The following is a 9642-nucleotide window of genomic DNA, read 5'->3' as shown; positions in this document are numbered from 1 at the left end:
CGGACTGTTTTTAGGGGCTTGTTGAGATTAAATAGAATAAGAAACATTAAAACATGTTAAAAACACAACAGCAAACAGTCGTTTGGACCCGAATGCAGGGTTCATAGGTCATCACTTAAAGACCGGGTTGGCCCTCAGATTCTTCCTACCATGATTCTGTTCGGACTCCTGCGTTAACCCTGCATGAGGATTGGGTGGTGAACGTGCTGAAACACAAACTGGCTCTGCAGCAGTTCGGGCACAGCTGTGGGTCGAGTTTAGACCTCGTGTTTGCAAATAAATCCTGGAGTGAATACAGCAACGCCACAAACTCGTGCATTTATAGTAACGCTGTGTCTCTGAATTAGTTATACTAATAAACACCAGGATTAAAGGTCTTTTAAAGAAGGATAATTCCGTTTGAAAAATATTAATTTGTACAAATATGTCCCAAAATTTACACCAAAGGGAAACATCACCCACAGACACATGTTAGGTTTATATTGTGTTCCCATGAGGCATTATGCACCTCATGGGGCATTTTGAGAGCAAAGAGGAAATGGTGAAATGTCCCAACATCTAAATAGTGGCAGTAAAAACAGTGAAGGTAGCAGGAGTGTGCAGGAGGAGAGAAAAAGTGAAACGATGAGAGACAAATGGAGCAGGACGAGGAGGTGACAGTATTAGGTTAGCCTGCTGAGGTGGGATGAGGAGTGACAGGGAATTGAGGTAAACAGGGGCAACAGAGAGGCAGCAGAAAGCAGGAGGTACATGGAGGAGCTGTCAGGGTGGAGATGACTCACTGCAAGAAGGTCATCGCTCTCAGACGAGCGAGAGGAGGAAGAGGATGATGGATGGAGCTGGACGAGGCGCGACGAGCAGGAGAGAGGAGGAGGAGGCAACGCTGTCGGGTCGATGTGCTGCTCAAAGTAAAAAGAGGAAAAGGAAGTGAGATTTTGAGGGAGGGGAGAAGTTATCAGGTTGGCTGTGAGGTGAGCCGATGTGACAGAAAGAGGAGGAGAAGCGGCGTCAGGAGGAAAATGGAAGACGCGACACTGAAGCTGGCAGATGAAGCTGCGGTGAAAACACCGTCCAGGATATCAAAGTGAAGCCTCTGACTGCTGCCTGGGTTTGTCCTGCAACTGAAAGGAAAACATTTGCTGTTCGAAGCTTCTTTATCAGTCGTATCTGATCAGAAACTCTGAAGGGAAACTGAAGAAGTCCTTATTATTTCTTTGAGTCTCTTTGCAGGTTACATGGAAACATAAATAGAATAAAATCTCAAATAACTAAATCAAAGCACCAAACAAGGAAAAAACAGGCGTCAGGTTACATGTTGGTGTGGCTCAGATGGTTTTATTGATCCCTGGATTTCAGATGACTGTGGCCTCTGGTTGGAGTCGCTACAGTCCTGATTCAACACATATTTAAAGCTACAACATTTGGTTGTGGAAAAGTGGCCCAATAATTGATCTCTGGAGGGAGCTGACGGGAGACCAGCACATCAAACCTGTGAGCAACACAACATTTGTACAGGTGCAGGATGCGTAACACTGGCTCCTGACATCATTACTGTGTGTAAATGAGAGAAAACCACAGAAAGCACGACGTGTCTGCTCTCATTTGCTCTGTCTGTCTCTTTCAAACGCTTCCATACTCGAAGTCAATCCAGTAAATCACATCAAAGAGGAGAAAATGTGCCCTCTGAGAATGTGAGATGCTTTCACTCAGGTAACTTTATATATCCTCCTCTCTGGTTTGCTTCCTCCTCTCCTCACTCATCCAGCTGCTGCTCTCATCGAGTTGCCCCCGAGCAGCAGATTAATCAGATAGAACCTCTTCCTCTCGTCCTCCTCTGATATACAGATCACCTCCTGAGGAGTCTGACTAAACGGTTCCTGTCTCCTCAGTTCGGATCATGTCTCCTCGTCCTTTCTGGGCGTTCAGGTTGAACGTGCTTTGCTTCAGGTGCAGATCCAGAACGAGCAGCACGCTGGCGAGTCTTAAGGCTTTAGACATAAACAGAAATTACATGGCACACATTCCCAACGCTGAATCATTTCTTTCAGCCGGTCGGCCTCTCTGACACGTCTGTCTGAGCTGCTGAGGTTTTTATGCTCAAAGCAGAAATGCAAACCCAAATCTGTGAGTCAGCAACATGACCCATGAGTGCAACTCCATCAGATATATATGCAAACATATTCATGTAATTATAGTTTCTTAGACGGCTGGATTCTGGTTCGTGTGCATTTCCAGGTGCACGCTGTGTTCTCTTGAATGGGTGGGGATTAAGAAAAGTGGCGAGCACACCACGTCCACAGTCCTGCCGGCACTTTAAACAGCTCTGCTAGTTCCAGTGAGCCAATCAGGCTTCAGCCCTGCAGTGTGCGACTGTAATCTTAACACAGTCCGCACAGCCCAGCCTGGAAACCACATGTAGTCACAGGAGTCCATTATCCACCTGTAAGCTTCCCCAATAAGTCACCTTTAAAAACTGCTGACAGGTGACGTTTCAAACGCTCATCGGTGAGTGGGACGTGTTAGTGTGTGTGTGCTATTACAGCTGTTATGATGGAAGCAGGAAAGATGGATGCATTAAATCTAATAGCAACTCTACAGAAGGGAGATTAGCATTAGCACTGGACCATGGAGCAGTGAACGCAGGTGGCGTGTTACAGCGCGCTCTCGTTACACCACACGGACAACAGAGACCGTTTACCTTGAAGTGGTGGCGGCACGATGCCCACGTTCTGCTGGGTTTCTGCAGATCTTACTGTGTCGTGCACTCCTGACCTCGGCAGTTTTGCAGACGGTGCACGCTTTTGTTAAACTGGTCAAACAGACGCCGATGAAACCCTCTTATGAAAATGCAACACTGAGAGAAACAGTTGACCGCCCTGGAAGAAGATCCCGTCCTCATCCAGTTAGCGCCGTTAAAGGATGCAGAACATCCTTCATAAAGTCCTGACAGGAGGAAGAGGAGGAGCTCTCTAATGGGTCCAGTGAAGGTAATGGCATCATTGGTGATGGATGGAGAAAATACTGGAGATGGAAGAAGAAGAAACTGTAAGGACTGGGATGTTATTATTAAGAGAAAAGAGGTGAAACATGAAGCAGCAGCACTCCCTCCTCATGCTGCGTCCCTGTGGGCGGCCTCCTGACGTGGACCCAGTCAGTCCCATACGTGCAGCTGGGGGAAAACGCGCTGATTAATTCAAAGGATCTCTTGTAAGTCGGTCGACCGCGGGTCGCCGCCAAAAAGCCCCGTCTCTGCGTGCTGCCCTGCAGGATACGCCAAGCTCGTTAATTAAACGACCACTTTAATTAAGAGGTCGGCGCTAATCTGGCCTTGTTTTGGTAAAACGTTGTGAAAGGACGGGGATTTCTGTAATGTGCACGCTTGATGGGAAAATACGAAAAAGCTGATTTGCAGGTTTTTCAATTATGAGGAAAAGTCACGAAAGCTCGGTTTGTGTAAAAACAGAAGCATTGATGTCACAAAATATCTGATTTCAGTTGATAAAATTAATCTTGATTTTGATTTTTATTCACCTTAAATTAACCAAGAATGGAACATCATGACGAAGAGACTCTTAATCTCAGTCTTTAGTTTTCTTCCCTCCTGTCGCCGCACTCTGAGCCTCCTCCACCTCCATGTCCTGTGCTATCCGTCCACCTGCACGCGCGCGCGCACACACACACACACACACACGCACACGCACACACACACAGTACCACCACACACACACACACGACAGCACCACACACACACACACACACAAACACACACACACTGCACTCACTCACTCTTTTTCACTCTCGTCCCTGTAAATGTGTGTCGAGCCACATTCCTGCACCTTCTCCTCAGGCCGTCTCCTCCCTCTCACGTCCCCGGGCCTCATTCTTCTCCTCCAGGTAAATATTGATCCACTAAATTACTTCTCAAGGTCGTCAGTGGCTCAGTGGCGAGTGGCACAGCGTCACGATAAGCCCACGCCTGTCGGCTGGCGTCGCAGGCTGACGGCTCCCGGGGTGAATGCCAAAGTCTTCGCCGTCGATACAAATGTCAAGTGTCAAAAGGAAAGGGTAGCGCCACAGGTGGTGGGAGGGCATCTATCGAGGGGCAGATCCTGGGTCTGTACTTAAGTCTGGCGTGTCTCGCGTGTTGTCTCACACCAGGAAACTGTCTCCGGACTGCACACGTCTATTAAACGAGCTCCGAGGCGTCGCTCGTGTTTTCATCGACATTTTATAGAGCTGTTAAACACGGCCACAAACACCCAGGTGTCCCGCTGGATTTCACTGCGCTTTATTGTTCGGTATCTGCCTCAGGCACCCATTAAAAATACAACAGAGGACACGCAGGGCATAAATACATAAGCACATAAAATATATAGCAATGAGGATGATCTGGGGGTGGGAATATTTGTGTTTTAGTGTCTAAACAAGGGCCTGAACTTGCTGATTATTTTAATTCTGACTGATCTGCACATTATCTCCTTGATTAATTGTCGGGTCATCGAAAACCATCAAGCGGCTTGATGTTAAAGCCTCTCGTGCAAAATCAGAACCATAATTAGGATAAATACGAAGTGAAAGGGAGGGATTGAAGCCAGGGCAGATTTAGAATCGCTCGCATTTGTGCAAGCAAAACATGCTCCAGTGAAATGATGGTATCTTCTGTTCACTCCCATGTTGGAGCTCAAGGACCCAATCAGAAGTGTGGTCACTGTGAAAGTCTGTGTCTGGAGTGTAGACGCCACAAAAATAGATATAACTGGCTCTGAAGAAGCGCTTTAAACTGCATTCTTTTCAGTGGCCAGCAGGGGGCAACAACTCGTGATGGATGAGTGTGGGACTTTTATTATTCTTCTGCTAACTGATAAAAGAACTCGTATTTACCCTGTATGTAAACTGTAATTTGTTATACTTAGTTTTATGCTGCATTTAATTATAAACACGGCACTTTAAATAAAATTCAGCGTGGATTTAGACGAGACGTTAACTGATACAGAACCAGTCCCAGGATCAGAGTCACGTCTTGAACTAGTTCTGCAACCGATTTACTTTACTGCCTCTGAACTTCAGCTGATGATTGGAATCGCCCCCAAAATGTGTTTTAATCTTCAGTTTATGTCAACATGATTCACTTTTCGTGTCTGATTTAGTTTCCAGACAACCTGGAAATGTGCAAACGAAGAACTTCCCAGATCAGGTTCGGCTCTCTGACCTGCACACACTGCTGTTACGTACGCTTCAACATTATAAGTCAGCCAGCTTCACTTGGTTTTGATCAGACTTTTCTGTGGACAGGTGGACCTCGTCCCTTTAGGCAGACATGTTTGAGATCTGCTGACTTTTAAGCAGCTCTGAACGTCCCGTGTTTGTTGGTTTGTTGCCGTGTAGATTTATTGAGAATGGTCGGAAAAGAGAAAATATCCAGCGGGGAGAAAATGCCTTGTTGGTGATGCCAAAGGTCAGAGGAGAATAGCCAGACTGTCAACAGTAACTTCTTACAAACGAGGGATGCATGAGGTTTTGAACAGAAGGGCTCCAGCAGCTGAAGACTGCACCGGGCGCCTCTCCTGTCAGCTAAGAGCTAAAATTCACACAGGCTCACTGAAACTGAACAACAGGATGGAAACATGATTTCTGCTGTGACGTTCAGACAGTAGAGTTAACATGTGGTGCTCAGTCCCTGCTTGTATGTATTGTTCAGACTGCTGATGGTGGCGCTGTCTTCACCACAACAGACCAATCAGTCTGTCGGTGTCCTCTCTCCTGAGCGGAGCACGTTGTTTCCTATTGTATGCACAAAGGCTGTGTGTGTGATACTGAGCTGCATGTTTCCTGTGTACAGGCTCTTTGGATACTTTGTGTTTGCAGTTATTTCTCAGCGTTGTGTTGGCAGCAGAATGTGTGTGTCATTCATTCCACGTTGGTCTTGTTCACACAGTGCAAAAGTAAAGGAATTGCACAGACACACACACATGCGGGCGAGAGGCTAATTATACGGTTCATCATGCTCAGTCTCGCTGCTCTCCCTCCTCTCCTTTAAGCCCGGCCATTATCCTCCTTGATATATCACCTTTTCACTTGCAAATGACTGACACCATTGAATCCGGGCACTCACACTCTGCAAGTGGCACTTTCTCCTCCAAGAATAGAGACCATAATAAGTCTCAGTGTGGTCAAGGACAATAGACGGCTTTTTATCTCCATAATGACCATCACTGCTGCAGAGGGCCAATTTCTGTGAACTTTTAACATGACTGTGTGGCTGCACTGCCAAGTCTGAGAGAAGTTACAGCTTTTATTGTGGAATTACACGATTTATGGTTTATAGTACAGAAGACAGCAGGACGGCTGGGAACTGAGTACTTTTCTGTAAATGTGCCAACACGTCTGTTCTCGTGTGTACATGTAACCCAGGTTATTTTCCAAAGTTTGAGATTTCTAATCATTTGGCAGTCATTGAACGCACCACAGTGCGGCTAGTCCAGCTCCAGGATTTCCGTGGATCTGAGGAGGCACGTGCTGTTCTCGTGCCCTCTGCGAGCTGGAAACTTGGATACATTTAACACGAGTCGCTGTCAATAAGTTTACGAAACATTTGCAGTTGAAGCTGATGTTTAATGTGTTGTTAGAGAGAGAGAGGTCATGTAGCACTACGAATGATCTCCTGGTGAGTTGGCTCGCAGCGCATGTTCATATTGAATGTTCTGCGTCTTGTTACGCTGCAGCGAGGTGTCAGCTCAGCTGCTGCAATGGTGTTTGTTACAAAAAGAAGCTAAATGTTATATAATGTGTGAATGAGGTTATTAGACTGGACAGCTGATTGTTAGCAAGCTAGCGGCTAAGCAAGCTAGCGGCTAAGCAAGCTAGCGGCTAAGCAAGCTAGCGGCTAAGCAAGCTAGCGGCTAAGCAAGCTAGCGGCTAAGCAAGCTAGCGGCTAAGCAAGCTAGCGGCTAAGCAAGCTAGCGGCTAAGCAAGCTAAGTAAAGTGCAGTGGCAGTTAAACTGCAAGTCTATACATCAAAATGGATAATGGTCACCAAACCAACCAAACTGTCAAAACCATATAATTCTTTTACATGAGAAGTGTTCTAAACTGTCAAATAAGAGAACAAGTACTGAATTGAGCTGTACGGCAGCTGCTATAAAAATGTGTTTTAATTTTTTAAACTTGGCCCTGCTCTGTTAATTTTGAGGAGCAATTCAATTCAATAAAACTTTATTGATCCTGAAGGTTACCCAGGAAATGGTTAAGGCTGCCGACCTTTGCCAGCGCCATCTTACCCTTCTGACCATACATACATTACACAAACATCACATGGGGAAGACAGGTCAGAGAGGTATAACAATGGAAAATGCACAACACTGAGGAAAGATAAGGAGAAAAAAAAAAAACTCCCCCCAGACTGAGCTCCAACAGGGAGATCAGTTTGAGAACAGAAAAAAACACCTCTGCACAAAGCACATGTATGAACATATGTGGGTTAAGTAAGAAAGTAGCCGCTTCTGTCTTCTGTCTAATTTAACTATTTTTTTAAATAAATTATTATTATTAACAAACAGGAAAAATGTAAGTAAACACATTTTCTTTTGGCAATTTACCGATCCAGTAAAAAAAATTAAGTTGCGTGGACAACAACGTGCCCAATAACAGCTTATGTCTTAACTTAATGTGATTAACTTGAGCACAGCCTTTTTGCTAAAATAAATGTACAGGTTTCATTTAACTTACCTCTACATGCTTGCGCAGGTTTGATGTGGAATTTTTAAAAGCTGCTAACTCGGTCTCTCTGGGCAAACACAGCTTACACTGCATAATAAAGCTGTTGCCTTTCTTGCACTTGAAGCCGAAATGGTCCCTTAAATACGGCCAGGGGTTCACATCGGTTTCTTCGAGTTCAGGGTCAGCAGAATTCGACGGGGTTTCTTTTTTCGCTGGATCCGTACCACCGATGTCAGACTCATCTTTATCGTGACCCAACGCCAATTTGTTCTACTACGGGGCGATCGTGGCTCAAGAGTTGGGAGTTCGCCTTGTAATCGGAAGGTTGCCGTTCGAGCCCCGGCTTGGACAGTCTCGGTCGTTGTGTCCTTGGGCAAGACACTTCACCCGTTGCCTACTGGTGGTGGTCAGAGGGCCCGGTGGCGCCAGTGTCCGGCAGCCTCGCCTCTGTCAGTGCGCCCCAGGGTGGCTGTGGCTACATGTAGCTTGCCATGGATATGTAAAGCGCTATACAAATACAGGCCATTTACTACCCATCATTCCCTGCAGTATTTCCAAAGCGCAATGTTGGTTTTTTTTGTTTGTTTGTTCTTTTAATTTACTCAGTAACGGGTGTGATTGAAAATGTAGCGAAGTACAATACTTTTTAAAAAATATACTTAAGTAAAAGTAAAATTACCGACTTGAAAAACACAAAACTACTCAATTACAGTAACGCAAGTAAATGTAATTCATTACTTTCCACCTTTGTGAATATGTTTTGGTTAATTCCTCTGCACACTCATGTGTGGGCTGGTTTTTCCTTTAGTATCCTGTTCCTGCTGGATGAACCATCCTCATCCGATGACTCCGCTGAACCATCCTGAGATGGTTGTTACTACAGGTGTAGATGCTGTTACTGGATACTACACAGTTCCAAGGAACAAATTGAAGGCCCCAACAACAAATTGAAGGCCCCAACAACAAATTGAAGGCCCCAACAACAAATTGAAGGCCCCAACAAAGTGCTGAGCTCACGTGTTCATTTGGCCAAAGGACGTCAAAAAGTTTTGGGGGCTGGGACACTAAAAGAAAAGGTTTATTGTCATATAATTGTGTTTTAATAAATGTTTGTGTAATGTTAAGTCAGTGTGGTGTCATTGTGTGCTGGCAGATCTTCCTGTTACCTATAGGTGGAGCTAGGTGCTACCAATCTTGTTTGAAGACACCAGCCTGCTGACAGGATTAGTTGTAACCGCTTTCTAGAGAAGCTCTGATAATTTTTTTTATTATTATTACTTTTCATTGTTGTTCTTTTGGGCCTAAAACATGGTGGTATAATTTATCATACAGATTTATCATACAGATCTAGATTTTGTGTCGTATAGTGTGTAGTGTATGTTTACTTCAAGGACGCAAAGCGACAAAACAAAGCAGCACTTGACGAACAACAACTTGGTGGGAAATGGCGAAACTGGCGTTTTTCCACTATATTTAGTATCATATATATCGTATTAAGGTCGATTGATGTAGAGCAGCTGGATAGCGTAGTGGTAACACTACATGTCTTTGGAGCCGGAGTCGCAGGTTTGATTCCCTGCTGTGCCGTCTGTATCCAGTAAGGGAAGCTGCTCTCAAGAATGGGTGGAAAAGCACAATGGTGAGAAACTGGCTTTTTTCCCACTATATTTAGTATCATATATATAGTATTAAGGTCGAGTGATGTAGAGCAGCTGGATAGCGTAGTGGTAACACTACATGGCTTTCGAGCGGGAGTCGCAGGTTTGATTCCCCGCTGGGCCGTCTGTATCCATTAAGGGAAGCTGCTCTATGTTGAGGTACAACACACATGCTACGGCAAGGGGGAGCCAGGACGCCAGGTCAGGGGGGAGGCATCATCACCCCTCCCCCTTCTAAGATAGATGTATGTAGTTGTTTAGGAGACAG

General features: G+C 45.3%; 1 long non-coding RNA gene across 1 annotated transcript; it reads left to right on the top strand.

Annotated features, from left to right (window-relative positions):
* The first annotated feature begins 6368 nt into the window (after positions 1-6368).
* Positions 6369-9175, top strand: LOC102314384. Its single transcript, XR_316416.3, has 2 exons — positions 6369-6664; positions 8525-9175. It is a non-coding gene; the product is annotated as an uncharacterized LOC102314384 (long non-coding RNA).
* Positions 9176-9642: the final 467 nt, after the last annotated feature.

Source organism: Haplochromis burtoni, unplaced genomic scaffold (genome assembly GCF_018398535.1).
Source record: "Haplochromis burtoni strain Fernald_Lab_line unplaced genomic scaffold, NCSU_Asbu1 Contig_148, whole genome shotgun sequence".
NCBI lineage: Eukaryota > Metazoa > Chordata > Actinopteri > Cichliformes > Cichlidae > Haplochromis > Haplochromis burtoni.
This window is presented reverse-complemented; position numbering and strand designations above follow the sequence as displayed.